We start from the raw sequence: 15800 nt of genomic DNA on the forward strand, positions 1-15800 counted from the left end.
CCTGATGTGGATGCTTGCAGACAGATGCACGATTTTGTTGCTCAGACTCATGAGTGAGGTCCATGGTGTGGGTGCAAGGCCCTGGGGGTGGGCTCAGCAGTCCCAACAGTCCTCCTGGAGCTGGCAGTGACACCAGCTCTATCCCAGTGCCGGCTGTGCCACAGCCCAAACACACAGGACAGAGGTGAGACAGCAAGTGGAGGTGCCGAGACTGAAGAGGTTCCATGCAGGGCAGTTACAGACAGGGAGCAGCAAGCAGAGCCTTCCCATCCCAAATGTAACTCTCTTTACAGGATGCTGCAGTCTGCCATCTTCTACCCATGATAAACCCAAAAAACAGTTGGTTCCAGAGCAGGAGAGCTCTCATGGAAGGTGTACATGTCGATCCCCATTATGTGTCAGACAGCATCAACACAAGCCCTGGAAACTTTTGTGTCTTCAGTTTACCTTACGCTGCAGATAGCCACCACCATAGGGTTGATGGCCATCCACAGCTTTGGAGGGTTTGTGCACCCACCATCAGAGTGAGCTCTGCTGGGCCAGACACACCACAGGCCAGAGAAGTCACAAGGAAGAACAACACAGGTGGGATGGGAAATAAATTATTTGAAGGCAGGTATGTGTTATGACAGGCTTTTTTGCTGTTGTTTTCTTTTTTCTTTAAAGCAAGTAGTAAGAATTACTAAGGATGCCAGTATTAAAATTGGAGAAAAGAGGAGATACTCTCACATAAAAAATAAGGCATATATTAAAAACTCTAATAAAGGTGCACAAATTCTGTAACATTTTTCAAGTTATAGTGACATTAATAAACAGTGCTAAGAACTTGAAGAAAATATAATTCCCTTGTTCTTTCAACCACTTAGTTCTCAATGTCATCTGTTTTAAAACCTCAGTTTCAGTAATATCTCAGTCATCCCAATTAAATCAAAAGGACTAAGGGCTGAATCCTTTCTGCAAAATACTGTTTTTTTCACATGATCACTTTGCGTGACATTTGAGACATTTAAAAATAAATATTGACAGTACAAATGAATATGATATATGCTAACAAAAATTATAACATAAAAATATAAATTCCATGACTGCTGCTGTACCCTTAAGTAACTATTTTGTTAAATGCAAGAAAAAAGCTATCATTTTATAGTTAAAACTAAACAGCAGCTTCCAAACTAGCTGTAATCTGAAGACAGATATAAAATGGTGTTAAAGCCTTTAGCCTGCAAGTTAGCCTCCATGCTTCTTTCCACAACAGGGGAGAGAGTGCTGGATGAGCAGGAGAGAATCCCAGGACATCTGATAGCCAGCAAGAGACAAAGAGGGAGCACAGGGTGGCTCTTATCTAGAAAAAGAAATAGCAGCTGACGCAGCTGTGAACAGGCTTATATTATTTTATTTCCAATGTATGACTGATATGCTTAGCAAACATTTCTTGAGATTTGAGGGCTCTGTCTCCCAAGCATTGCAAGTAGGATGAGCATGGGTACCCACTGTCTCCCCCTGCATCTGAAGGTTATTAAAAGAATGAAGACGTAGGCATGGATTTAACACCACTGGAACCTGTTCAACCCCCAGATTGAATTGTACTTAGTCACAATGAGACCTGTAAATTTTTTGCTCAGGGACAGCCATTAAACTTCATTAGGTTGCAGTCCCTACTAACTTCCACTGAAGTCAGAGCTGTGACCTGTCCCCAGAGACAGCCAAACCCTGATGCAGGCAAGTAGCAGTTACTGCAGTACAGCAGTACTTGGTTTGAGCTTGGTCTGAGCTTGGTCTGAGCTTCTGGCTGGGCCATGGCTGCAGGATCAGTGATCCACATCAGGAGTGGTAAATCCAGATTGAATCGATCACTAGAATTTGCCCATCTAAAATTGTTTCTAGAAAAACTCTGGGAATACTGCAGATGTGGGGACACAGGCAGTCTAACAATGGGTGCTGCAGCAGGGGAACGCTGTTACCTCATGCCATACCATCCCATTTACTATCTCCTGCATGACTACTGCCTGAACTGAAAAAGTTGAAGTTCCTCCCAGAGGGAGACACCATGCTATGCCTGGGGCTGGCATGGGAGAGAAAGGCCAGGAGGGCCTCACTGATCCCCACAGAAGCCCATCATCCATCACTTGCCTGTGCCCCTGCCTTTCATGGCATGACAGATTTTAATGCATGAAATCCATGAGAGAGCAACACACCCTCCCACGGGTGATGCCAGCTTTGGAGTTTAGATTTGTCTGACAGCCATGAGCACAGGTGAAGAGCAAAGTAAAAGAAGGAGCATGGTTAATCTCTTTCATGTAGGTCTAACTGCAACTTTTTCAAAAAGCAGCCACTGAGATACTTGACTGATGGGAAAAGGACAAGGAGAATGTTTTTACTTTTAAAAAGTGTAAGCTTTTTTCCTATTTATCATCCAGCTAGGAACTATTGCTTGGTTTCCTCTTTTTGCAGGAGAGACCAGATACACGTCAGAAAGTGCGCAATGCAAACGGGGCATTTTAGGCCATGTAGATACCTGTCTTCACCATGACTTCCACTATAACTTTGTCTTAAATCTGGCTGCTGCTCTATGTGTCCTCATCTTCCCTTCTCTTCTCACAGACTGCTATCAAATTTTCCATTGCTCAGCCTTTCTCTCTGCAGGTTTTCATGCCCTCTTTTCCACAGTGACTTTTCCAGCCCTTTTCTTTTCTGCTGTCTCTTTTCCCTTTCCTTATAGTTACACATATATTCTACGTATCTTTTTGAGCTACAAGATTTCCCTCTTCTCTTCTGCCAATAGTCTCATTCAAAGCCCTTTTTCACTGGTTCCTCATCAGTTTTCTCCCTATTACCCAGTTTGCATGCTCCCACCCCACACTGCACGGCATCCCATTTAAATTAAAGCTGGACACATCCTTGTACCAATTAAACCTACATGTACAGTTTTGTTAAAACATTTCAAAGAGCCCATAATAGCATCTTTACCACAAACACCTGCAAACAGCCCACCATCCCGTTCCCCTGGCTGAAATCACATATTTTGTTCTTCTTTATCTGACTTCTTTATTGTTTCTTTTGCATCCTCCCTGATGATTTAATTTTTCCTCCTTGAGTCCTGTTCTCACATAGCTTGGGTTCTGCCTCTCTTCCCAAAGAAAAGGATACTCGGGAAAAAACATCCTCTTGAAACCCATATTTCACATTTTACTGCATTTCTTCCCTGGATCATGAAATTAATTCAACCCTCAGTTGTTACCCTAGTCTGCAATTCTTATTTCCAGCTTTGGCCTGGATCTCTTCCAAGATGCTTTTTATTTTCACCAGTCTTCACAAACCACTTGGAGTTTCTAGCCTCATTTTGGCTTTATTCCAAGGTCTGAGCAGCCTCTTGATCTTTCTGCTGTTCTTGCATATATGGCTCCTCCACCTTGTGCTGCCTCCCCCTGCCCAGCTGCCCACCACACAGTGTTTCATGATGTTATACTCTCCCATTGATTTCCTCCCTCTTCCCATTGACTCTAGGGATGATATTGGCCAGTATTCTGGGTATTCTCCTTCCCTCTCCAGCTTTCTGGGTGATCTAAGCCACACATGAGGTTTCAGCTTCCACGTGTGTGTCCAGGGCACTGGGCTTCAATCTGGGCTCCTTTTCTCCAGTCTGGGATCTGATTGTCTCTAAAGCTCTTTGTTTATCTGTAACTACTGACAAGCAGAGGGGTAGTTAGGGGAAATTAATGTCATACAAAACCGACAGCAAATGCATGTAAAAACTTCTCTCTGCTCAGTCTGGGCTTCTTCAACCTCATGATGCTGATTGGAGTTTTTAAGCCTTGCTGGGACAGGAATGGGCACTCCTTGTGATTGAATAACAGCTTCTGACACAAGTAGGGAGAAAACCTGGGGTGAGGAGTTAGGGACATTATTGCACCCTGTCACTTCTGATGAGAAAAAAATAGTGGTAATCTGAAATGCTGTTGGGAAAGCAGGATACACAAAGTGAAAATGTGTGTCATGTCTTATTTTCCTGTAGATGTGATCCAGCACCAGAATGGGAGAGGAAACAGTTGATGTGGGATACAAGTGAAAACAGCAGCACTCCTTGGTCTGTGATGATATTCTATGGCAATATATCGGTGACAGGGAAGGAGCAGTTTATGGGAGAGATATGAGTCCTGCTGCACTAGGAGGGCTTCTCTGTTGTGCTTAAAGGGCATAACTGGCATTTGCCTGTGGCACATCTGCCTGACAGGCACTGGGGTGTTCCTCAGGCCTGGCTCACAGCAGAACTGACAAAGTGGAGACTAATGTTCTTCTGTACGTTATGAAGTGCATCCTTTAACTGGCAGGATTTCAGCAAGAGTCCTCTGCAAAGGCCAAAAAGGCTATGGAGAGACAAAGCAGCAGCCCTATAGGAGCGGTCTATAGGGAATGTTTAAATACAAGCAAAAAAAATGTCATGACAGCTCTGCTCTTTTTTAACTCAACTACAGAAAATCTGATCAACAGGTTGGACAGTTTTTAAAAAAGAAAAAAGAGGCAAACATTTTCCAGGAAATGATGAGTATGATATGCTCTTTCCCCTCTTCTGGGAAAGAAGAAACACCCCAGGGAAAATAAAGATTATTCTACTTAAGTATGGCGGAGGTACACTTTCCAAGAAGCTAGGAGGTAGTGGACACTATCTGGGGTTTCGAAAATATCCATTAACATTCCAGATAAAAGGTCTAGAAGGAAGGGAAGTCTGCAGTCAAATAATCAGTTTCTTGACTGGGTAACATTGATTCCTTCTATTCAGCACACACTCTTCAATGACTGCAGCTTTACCCACCCCAGCTTTTTCCCTGCCTATTTTAGTGTGCAGGATATCTGGTGAACTCTGATTTTGTAACCACTTCAACCATATTTTTGATTAGACTGTGATCTTGTGGATTCCTCCCAGGGCCAGGATTCATCTTGGATCAACCTTGGCACCATCTTCAATGTTTTTTGCTCCCAGAATTGAAGCTTCTCGAGCTTCCAACACTCCTGTGCAAATCTATGCTCAAAATGAGCCTTCTTTCCAGACAGTTGGAAGTTCCTATGGAGTCTCCCATTTGCCTTTGTCTGGGAAGAGGTGCAGCTTTCCAAGTGCAGCTGAAGAAGGTGTATCCTGACTGGCTGCTCAGCTTGCACAGCATCTGCTTTACCAGAGGAGATGGCCACAACTGCACAGAGGCTGTTCCTGCAGACACATTTTTGTGCACCAGAGTCTGTGGAGATTCAGCCACTTGCTTTCATAAATGAGCTTAGTGAATTAGTTAACTTTATTTTAAATGAAGCATGCCAAGTGAATCCACCAGCTTCAGTAACTCTTACTAATAATAGTAGCTTTCCTCTTTCCCCTGGCTTATTATTAGTAAAAAATGACACAATTTGCTGAGAGTATTCAGCTTAAAGTCCACAGATATGGAGTGGGGAGTTTCAGCCTGGATGAAAATTTTCCAAAGCTACTAGCACATGAAAGCAGGGTTTTATGATGGAACCAGAATTTTAATCGACATAACTAAGGCCCTGGTACAGTTATGCAGTCTGGAGACAACCATTCTCATCAAGTACAGTGGTTTAGTTGTATGTTGTTCAGCCATGGATAATTCCATTCGTGGCTCAAAACCAGGAGACCCATGATCAGTCCCCCAAGCATCCTTGGGCAGATGGACTAGAGAGAAGGGAAGGTAAAGAACATTTACTTCTTTCATACTGTGCTGTGATCATCACTGTTGGACTGATTCTCCAAGATGAAGATATCCTAGAGAGTGGCCAGGGAAGCCCATGGGAGGAGCAGAGCCTCACTTGACATAGGAAGCAGCAACCACAGTTTCCCAATTTGGTTTGAGTTACTGCTGTGACACTCAAGCAGCTCCATTCCCTGAGGTGCAGGTGATATTTGTGTGGATGCAGATTTTAACCTTTTTAATCTTTACTTTGTTTCCATTTTCAAAAGGCCACAAGATTATTTGCATGATTAGTCAATTTGAGTAGAACAAAGAGCAGGCACACACCAGAAGACAGGGAAAAACAAGGAGTTGTTATCCTAGGGCCATTTCTGCCATCCTGTAACACTGTACGATAGCAGAACATGGAGAAGGCAAGTGCAGAGAAACATTTCTTTCTGATAACTACATTCTGCAACACTGAATTTTCCTTTGCAAAGGACAGGAAAACACTGGTAAAGATATATACTTTCTTAATAATCGTCCTCTCTGTCTCCTTGGTGTGAATTTCAAGGAAGAAAAGTGCTTTGTGGCTGCTTTCTGACACTAGACTGAACAGAACCATGATTGCATCAGCACTGTTACAATGGCTGGTTTGCAAAGGGGAGGGACTTTCCTCTGAGGGTTCAGACTTTATGCATGTCTCCCATTATGACAGAGTTCCTTGCAGGGTATGTGTTGAAATTCCTCTGCAAGATCTCTCAGGCTTTTTGGCAGCATTATACTTTTTCTCATCCTTTTTCTGGATTAAGAACTCTATCTCTCCACTATAGTATGTAACCCAAGCACTCGATTCCTATGAAACACCTCTAGAAATGCAACATCTCCTACATGGTAGTTTCGCCTCAATCCCATTATTCACTTCATTCCTTTTCCCACTGATATATTTGCAACTCAGATACCTGTCAGGGAACGGGTTTGTCAGTCTCTGCCCTGCACCATGAAGTGAGGGCTGTGTGCATGGCTTCTTGTCTTGGCCTGCCATCATCAGAAAGGCTTTGCAAATCAGTAGGAACAGAATGTACACATTTGGTAGGCAGGCTGGAAAACACTGGGTTTATGTACATGCCAACAGCTCTGCTTCAGAAACACAGAGTGAGCAGGAGCTCATTGGTGGGTGGGATTGTGAGAAAAACACACATATTTTATAGCAGAGGGCAAGGAAAACAGTCCAAGGAATATTCCCGCTGATCTTTAAGATTTGGAAATAATACTGCTTTTCATGACCTAAGCATTTAAGGAACTACAGCTGCAACCCTTCTCTCCCTTTTTTGGTCACCCTCAAAATATTGCAACCAGTGTTGCAGCTGAAATCTGTCACTCAGACTTGCTGTAGTGACTGAGATGGCCACAGGAGAGTGGTGACCAACGTGTCAGGTTTTGTGCAACCAGGAGGTGTGAGATCATTGCCACTACTCCTCAGTGCCAATGAGTAAGTAAATGTGACTGCACTAGACCCAAATGCAGAGGACCACAACATGACTCACACAGGAAACTCAAGTTTCAGTGCCATTTATTCATATGCTCACAATTCTTCCAAAACTTCAGTTTCTTTTCAAAGATCAGTAGTTTTCAACTTTAAATTGACAGGCAGCTAAAAACTAATATGCCTTGAAAGAAAAAGATGCTTGATGCTGAGACACCAAGGACAGTGGTGAATTTGTTGAACAGAAGACCATTAAGCTAATCCAAATGAAGGTCTTTTAAGAAACTTTAACTGGAGCTGTGATTTTTTTTTGCTTTACAAATCAAGTAACTCCCACTGAAGTTTTACAAATGAAAATATGAAACCACTGGCTGTCAAAACAAGAGATTAGGAATGTATAGCCCTAAATCAGTTCTGTTCGGTTGATAAGTGGAACAGCAGGATTTTTACCCTTCCATTTTTTTTACACAACTCATAGCTGTGCACACTAATTTAAATGCAGAGCTAATGCTACCTCTGCCAGGATGTAGAGTGACAAAGACGGATAACAGAATGATGGAGTGTTGATGCACTGGAAGTTTTTTACAATCCTGAACACCCAGCAAAATGGTCCTATTGAGTAATGGCACCAAATATTCCCTAATCCATATTCATTTAATTGTAAAGTTGACAGTTCTGTTTGCATGCACTGTAGTGCAAAGCCAGAATATACACTAAAAGCCAAAAAATGCTGGTCTTTTGCATGAAGCAGAATGGAAAAACAAAGTTCAAGATTGCTGTTGTAAATTGTTGCATTGCAATCTCGTTTGCAATGGTGAATTAGTTTGAGCATTGGCTCAAAAATATTGGACCCTCAGACACTTTTTATTTTAGCTTTCTATTAACTGTTATGAACTTGACAAAACACATCCCATGCAACAGCTGCACATTCTTAACATTAAAAAGTAACAATAGCCAAAGGGCTTTTTTTCTTCATCATCTCTTACTGAACTCAAAATGTCAAGTTAGAAACAGGACTGGTAGCAAATAACAGTCATTGTCACATACAGTGAAGTATATGTGACACACAGCATAGAAATGATGCTTCTGCTCAGTAATTCTGCATGTATATCCAGCAACCAGTGCTGCTTCAGCCCATCCTGATGGGGACACACAAGCTTCAGCTGAATACATGGTGACAGTCCCTGCAATTTAATTTCTGTGACTGTGGATCAGATTTCTGATGAATATTAAGATTCTCTCATAAACATGGAGTATAGGAACAGCTTTATTTAGTCAGAAAAAGCATACCAGGTTCAGTGCCCTCTATCTAAGAAGTGGGTAAAAGCAAAGGTCTGGAATATGAGTACTGAAAAAAAAAACCATGTAAGGTGTTAACTCAGCCATGCCCAGACTTCAATTGCTCAAAGCTCCAGGAGCTCCAGACCAACAGTATCTGGGGTATCTGTTCTGTGATCTTGTCTCACTTTGAGTATAAATTCCTTATATTCCTTCTACTGCCTGATTAACAGAGAACCATCTCATTGGTATGTCTTGTTCCTATCTCCTACTAGCTTCACTTGATGCCTTCTCATTCCTTACAGAAAAAAACCAGTCCATCCCTAGCCATTCGTCCTCCACCAATCTCTTGCATTTTTACAGTCCTCTGTCACAATTACCCTTCAGCTGTCTGTGTTCCAGGTTGTCAAGTCCTGGCTCACTCAGCTGCTCTTCACACTGAAACTATGTACGTCACCCTCCTCTCAACCCCTTCCAGTCCCCACTGCAGCTCTCCTGAGCCAGAGGGATCAGAACAGCACAGAGCACTAAAGGCTTATGTGAATCATGGGCTTATGCCAGTGGCAAAGTGCTGTTCTCCCTTCCTTGCCTCCTCTCTAACCTAGCTGGGATTTAGGACATGTTTTGAAGTACTCTATGCTGTGATTCTCCCCCAGTTGTTTCCCCTCAATCACAGCACACAGAGCAGCATACATTTCAGTTTGAAGCTTCAGTGCTTCTTTTTCCACCACAAATACTGTCAACCCTTTAGTAACGTGGCTGGGACAAGGACTCAGCCCTACTGTCTCTCAGGGCAGCACACTTTCAGGTTCAGGTCATGCTACTGCCCTATAAACTGTATTTCCCCACCTCAGCAGCCTGAGAGTTCATAGGACAAATGGAGTCCATAAAGCATCCAATTTATCACTTCACAAAGCCATTCCTGCATTCCCTGATCAGAATGCACCATGATAAAAAGATTTTACAGCTGTTTTCTGGAAACTTGTCATGGTGTCAATGTTCAAAACTTCATAGAGCAGTTCAGTACCACTGCTCAGCACTGCCTGAAGCTGTTTTGCTATTCAGGGCCACAAAGAAGTTAAGTATCTCTCTCTGGCAATGCAAAGCTACCTCTCTTCTTTGCTCCAGAGTCTGGCAGTCATGGCTACTCACTCCTCTCATCTATGAGCTGGGTATCCAAGTCCACACCTGGCCCCTGGGAAGCAGAGGGGCTCCCTCCACCAAGACCATTGTGATTCATTGGTCACAGTGGTAGTTGGATCAAGCTGATCCCTGAGCTCTTGTAAGCAGCAGTGCCTGGTTGTCATCCTGCCATAAACAGCCTGTAAAGCATTTTAAATAAAAAATGAATGATTGCGTTAGTGCTGTGCGTGAGCAGTTCTGTGGACTCAGCTCCAATAAATCACCCGCGTACAGGGTGAGTGCAATGCTCACAAACTGGAGGGAGGTTTGCCGGTTGCTGAGACACTGAGCACAAAATCCCTCTCTGGGAATGAGGGGGGTTAAGGGGAAGGGAGAAAACAGGAAGAATAATTACAGGTCCTGCATGTCTTTGATAAAGGAGGAGATTTTCAATATTTCAGCCATATTTGCTTAAATTAGAAACCTATTGGTAGAGGAGAATTGGAGCAGGTTTGTAACTCACCAGTCAATGTAGTCATCATAGCATGAAATCATACTACAAGGCCAAAAATATGTTTTGCTAACCATCCATTAAATCTTAATAAGTTTTGCAAGCCATTAAAATTGCAGAGAAACTTTCCACTTCAGCCGAGTAAATCAGGAGCAATGCAACTTCTGTGCTTGCAGAAACAACCCTTGGCAAGGCAATCAGCTCAGAAGCATAAGCTTCTCCTCACTTTTCAAGTCCCATATTTGTGATTATTTTAAAATTGATATAACTCACAAAAAGTGTTGAACTGGAAGAGCCTGGTACAAAGCTCAGAAGTAATTAAATGCTGGCTTCAGCTTTGCAGGATCTATTTATTGACTCCTCTCAACATGCCTTTGATCTGACCTGAAGTAACAATGCCTCAGACAGAAGTAACTCAATTTTCCAGCTTTCCTCAATGTTGGTCTCTCTTCTAAGATTACAGATGCTACCTTAGTGCAGATGGACCAGACAGCTGGCAAAAAAAGCAGTGCTGGTTCTCACTAGCTCTTGAGCCAAGGCAAAGTATTTTGGTCTTTGGATAAAAATTCAGCCACTGAGCTACTGAGCAATCTCTACCTTTGCATTTGTGGAGAATCAGCACAACCCGGCACCACTGATTGTGGTGTGCCTAAAAGTGGTACTGGATGAATTGGTCTTGGAGAAAATATTATTTCTCTTTGAAAGGTCTCTCATGCCTACATTGGGATGTGCATGAGTAGCTGGGTTTTTCAAAGTTCTGAATACTCAACAGCTTCTTCAGAGCTAGGGGGGGTCTGACTTCTTAGGCACCCATTTTCTGAAAGCTTTTTCCAAGAATCTGTTTCACACCCACCTCCGTTGCCTTGAGTTAGCAAAGTGCGAGAACCTGACATGTAAATGACAATGGAGCTGAGCTACGGCTGAAGTCGTTCCTTTAATTCACTGACATTTCTGGGACAGTGAAACTAAAAATGTCTGAACATTCAGAAGAAGAGCTTTTGTTTTGTACACTAATAGTTCCCCTTGTTGTGCTTATGCAATTGTCATGGTTTATTCTGATTCCCAACCCAGCAGTTTGGAGTGTCAAGTGGATACCAGGGATGGTGAGGCTCACAAACACTGCCCTTTTCCCTGCTCTTAAAATACAAAGAAATATATGCACTGGCTGCAGCCCCTCCTGTTCTTCCCTCCCCTAACCAGGCACTCATTCCTGTAGATGCTGTGCTGACAAGACCATCATCTTTTTGTGGTGAACCTGTCACAGCAGAGAGAGGACCTGTAAAGCAGGATCCCTGACCAGGTCCCCTCTGCCAGTAGCCTCTCCCCCTTGCTGCTTGCAGCCTTCACAGATCTTGCTGCAGTGATCCATCTGAGTCATCTGCCACTGTGTCGACTGATGCACATGGAGGTAAGCTGACCTCTCTCAGGTCCAGGTTCCATGACCCTACAAAGTTAACTGAGCAAAAGAAATCCCCAACTCCAAACCAGAACTGTGAACTGCTCTCCTAAAATCCAGTTGTACAGCCTGGCATATAAACACGAAAAAGTTTAAAGATGTCCATGCAAAATGGAAATATTGCAGAAAATGTTTCTAGAATTTTAGAAGAACAGGTAAAAAATAATCCAAATATGTAATTTATGCTATATTTTAAGTTTTACTTAAGCTACAAAAACAGTGAAATAGGTGGGCAAATCTAATCAGAGACATTGGGTTTTTTTGTACAAGACAGGGATTTTAACATTTACCTTTTCAGTCACAGAAATAATGTAGCTACAGGTTTTGGGCAGAAATACATTTTCCTGACCTTTGAGTTGATTCTGGTGATGCTAAACAGGGAGGCCATTTGTCCTTTTTTTTTTTTAATGCTAGAGTCACTTTTTACTGTTGCTCTCCTGTACTCTCCCACTTAAAGGCTTGGACTTCTGACTGCAGAGCCTTTTTGGCTCCTCACAGCCCTTCCAATTTTTATTGATGACACTATCTGCTTTACCCTGGACTAGTACCTTTTATTCAGGGCCTATCCTCACCCTGCACACAAATTGTCTCCCTCCCTTGCTGAAATAGATGTCCCACCACCTGGTTCCAATGTTCTCAGAGCACGTCCAGTCCACACCTGTGACATGTCTGGGGTGCAGAGAGCTGTGCTGGGCACCCACAGCATCGCAGCTGCCCAGCCTTGGTGCAGAATGCAGTGTTTGCACTGGACCCTGGGTGAGGAGTGGGACCTCACCACAGTGAGCCTCTCACGCCGTGGCCACCTGGTTGATGTCCCCACCCCAGCCAAGCGCTCTAATGCTACCATGTGTATCAGCTTTACCAGCAGTAGTCACAACATTTTGCCCTTCATCCCACAATCAGGGGATGGAGGTGAAGCCGAACTCAAGAAACTGGAGCAAAACAGGATCTCATACTGAAGATCCTCTACTGCAGCTTTAATTTGCAAAACACAGTTTAAAATAAGAGAGAGCTCAACATATCTCTCTTTGTCCCAAAAACTTGAACAGGAGCAATGCAGAAAATAAGAATATTCCCAGATATGCTTCAAGCCTAGAGTAAAACCAGAGTCAGGTTCACCCATGGGGTACCTTTTAGTTCATTCTTGTGACTACTGTCAGTAAGTTAGCATGTCTCTGCTCCCACTGAAAAATAGTCTCAGAGATTAGCAATTTTGGATTCTTTTCAAAAGGGATCAGAAGGGCTTAGCTCCACAGGTAAGAGAAATATTGGGTAAATGTAAGTTATATGAAATTCCAAAGTTCATGTTTGAAATTCATGACAGGTGTGCCTGTCATGCCAGAAGCGCTGATAAACACAATTGACTTCAAACTGAAGAATTTGTCCTATATGACTTTGTGTACCAAGCCGTATTTGCCTGTGCCTGACCAACAACCCAGAAGATCTGCAGAAGCTTTATAAAAGCAAGTCCCCAGCTGCATCTAGGAGGCTGAGGTGGGGAATTAGAGACATGGGATCACTGCAGTAAAGGAAGTAGAATATGGGATCTGGGTTAGGAGTCTAGAGGGATAAAGTGTTAGAGGGGGTAGTTTGCAGACAACCTCCAGGGAATGCACATGAGAATAAGAGGGGGAGTGTGTGTATATTTAGAAAGTGACCTGGAAAACATAATTCATGGTTTCTGTTGTGCTGAGAGTGAACTGAACCAATGTAAATGTTTGCCCTCTCTTCCTTACTGCAGATCAAGTGAATGCCTGGCTCATAGGGATTGTTTTTCAGATCTGTACAGTTGCACAATTCCAATTAAAAGCTCCAAATTTATTACTCACTTGTGCAAAGCCCCTGAACAGCCTTGAGACATGAGTTCTGTAACAGAGTTATGTGAAATTTCACACCCATTACCCTTTTTGCCAAAGCAGTACTAGTAAAAGCCCTCTAACTGGGTTCTAGCACCCTGCCTTTGACAAAGAGTGTCAAAGATGTGTTCTTCAGAGAAGAGCTGCATCCTGCACTCCAAACTGCTCCAGGAGTTGCCCAGCTGGCACTGACTGATCAGTGGACATTTGAGGAATGTGCTTCTCATGTTAAATGCACAGCACTTTATTTGAAAACTATTATTAAAGATGAAAAATAAGGAGTTTATTCTGCCATGGGGAAAATGGTAGACATTTAAGTGGAACATTAGAAACAACTACTAAAGAAAAACAAGAAAGTGAAGAAAAAGGGATGAGGAAATAAAAGAACCCTGTAGGGTGTGTCATTAAAAACTGTCCACTTCAAGCTTTATCTCCCATCTTTTCCTTGTCAATGGTGTCTGCTCTTTTTCAAGGGTAAGGGAAGGCAGGCACCAGGTGCAGACCCAAAGTCTCTAATTCCCTTTCCTCTCCCTCCCCAGGCTGGAATATCCTGTACTAGTTATCCTTTTCTTATGAGTGCCTACCTTCTTAGTTACTCTGACCCAGTACAGAAGCATTATACAGTGAGGGGAGAGCAGGTTCCCATCCTGTGGAAATTAACCTTTTGTTTGGTTTTCCTAATTGGCATGTCTTCACTGTTCACTTTTTCTTTTTTTTTTTTTTTTGCTCCTGCAGCTTTTGAAAAACATTGTGTAAAACCTCCAAAATCATAGAACGTGAAAAACAAGCAATTCACCATAATTTTTTCAGGCTCAAAATATTATTGCCAAAATAATAGCTTCTTGTGCATACATGCATGAGAAATGCCGATTTTTCCAATCTGGAAACTTTTTATTTATTCACTAGGTTAACAGCCATAGAAATTCAGAAGTTATGATCAAGATCTGCATTGCAAGTTTAATACACAGGTAGTTACTTTGAAGATAATGTAATCTGCGATAAAAAATTGAGTGAGTTTACAAGGAGTAAATCGTACCAGAAATCTGACTGTTGTGCTTGATGAAATTATGAAAATAAATGGGAAATAGGAAGAAGGTTGATGGGTTATATTGATTTTGCAAAGCATGTGAAAAAGTGGTATGAAATCTACAAAAAGATCGCATCAGGATTGGCTAGAAAATGAACAAATGGTTTAGAAAAGATTGAAAATCTCTAACAAGGGACAACAAATAAATTTCATGATAAAATGTCACTAGCTGTGTGATGAGATACAGAAAAAATACTGTAAATTTTGACAATATTTCAAGACAGCATTAGTAGTTTAAAAATCTAGATTTTGATCCTCTTTATGGAGTAAAATCAAAGAAAATACCAGGAGATACCTTTGAACCTATGGGCACAATAATCACATTTCAAATCCAGTAGGAACAGAGCTGGCTTTGAGAAAGAAAATGTAGGAGTTTAAAGCAAATCAGAAGTCAGTTTAATTTCCTACTCACACAGACACCTCTGTAAATATTACCAATGCCTTGTAAACAATTTTTGCTGATGATCCAGAAAACACATTCCATGTATAGGCAGTGCTGAGATGGAGAAATTTAGCAAAACCATGCAACTCTGAAAAGATAATATAATGAGGGTCAAAAAGAGCATAAATATTAAGCAAATGAAGTCTATCCTTGAAAAAAATTAGGTTGCTGTAAAGCAAGCAAGATAAATTATGAACCACACAGAGAGCTAAAATAGCAGCAAGCTAAAGCAGGGAGGGACTGGTGCAAGCTGGAGCTGTGCACACGGGTACGCAGAGCTTGGGGCGGGCTGGGACTCTGCATACAATCTGTACAGCTCTGAAACTTGGTCCTTGAATTGAATTTGCAAGCACAATGAAGCCCTGGAAAAACCAACAGATGCAAAAACTTTTTAAAGATTCTATGAAAACCATAGAAAAGGAGCCAAAACCTGAGGTGGTGTCCACTGAACAGCAGAGGGTTACTGTTTCCATCAGTCTAAAACCCAGTTTATGTCTTCAAGGAACAAGCTCCCTTTTCTCTTTTTTACTTTATGTTTATGTCCAGCCTACAAATACTTCCCTTGTATCACTCGAGGAGTGTTTTAATGCTTTTACTTGCATTTCTTGCCTGTTATGAGGGCATGCAGAAAAACAAAACAGTAAAATGGATGAGAAAAAGTTGACTGAATCGTCCCAAAACTCAAGACAGGCTTCAAATGAGGAGAAGGTTTTCACTCTATTTTTATTTCAGTTGGAAACAGCTGCTCACCCTTAATTGTGATTCTGATGAAAACAGACAAGCATGACCTGTTGAACACAATTGGCCCTATAGTATTTTCCAGGTTCTGCAATTAGTAGTATGTCAAACAATGGGACATTCGTGCATGAAGAGGAGATGCAAACAATATT

The 15800-nt window shown here is 42.2% G+C and overlaps 1 protein-coding gene across 1 annotated transcript in view; it reads right to left on the reverse strand.

Annotated features, from left to right (window-relative positions):
• Positions 1-15800, reverse strand: part of UBE3D (ubiquitin protein ligase E3D) — a 165072-nt gene that overhangs the window by 6528 nt on the left and 142744 nt on the right. The window lies entirely within an intron of this gene.

This window comes from Corvus brachyrhynchos, unplaced genomic scaffold, assembly GCF_000691975.1.
Source record: "Corvus brachyrhynchos isolate BGI_N302 unplaced genomic scaffold, ASM69197v1 scaffold87, whole genome shotgun sequence".
NCBI lineage: Eukaryota > Metazoa > Chordata > Aves > Passeriformes > Corvidae > Corvus > Corvus brachyrhynchos.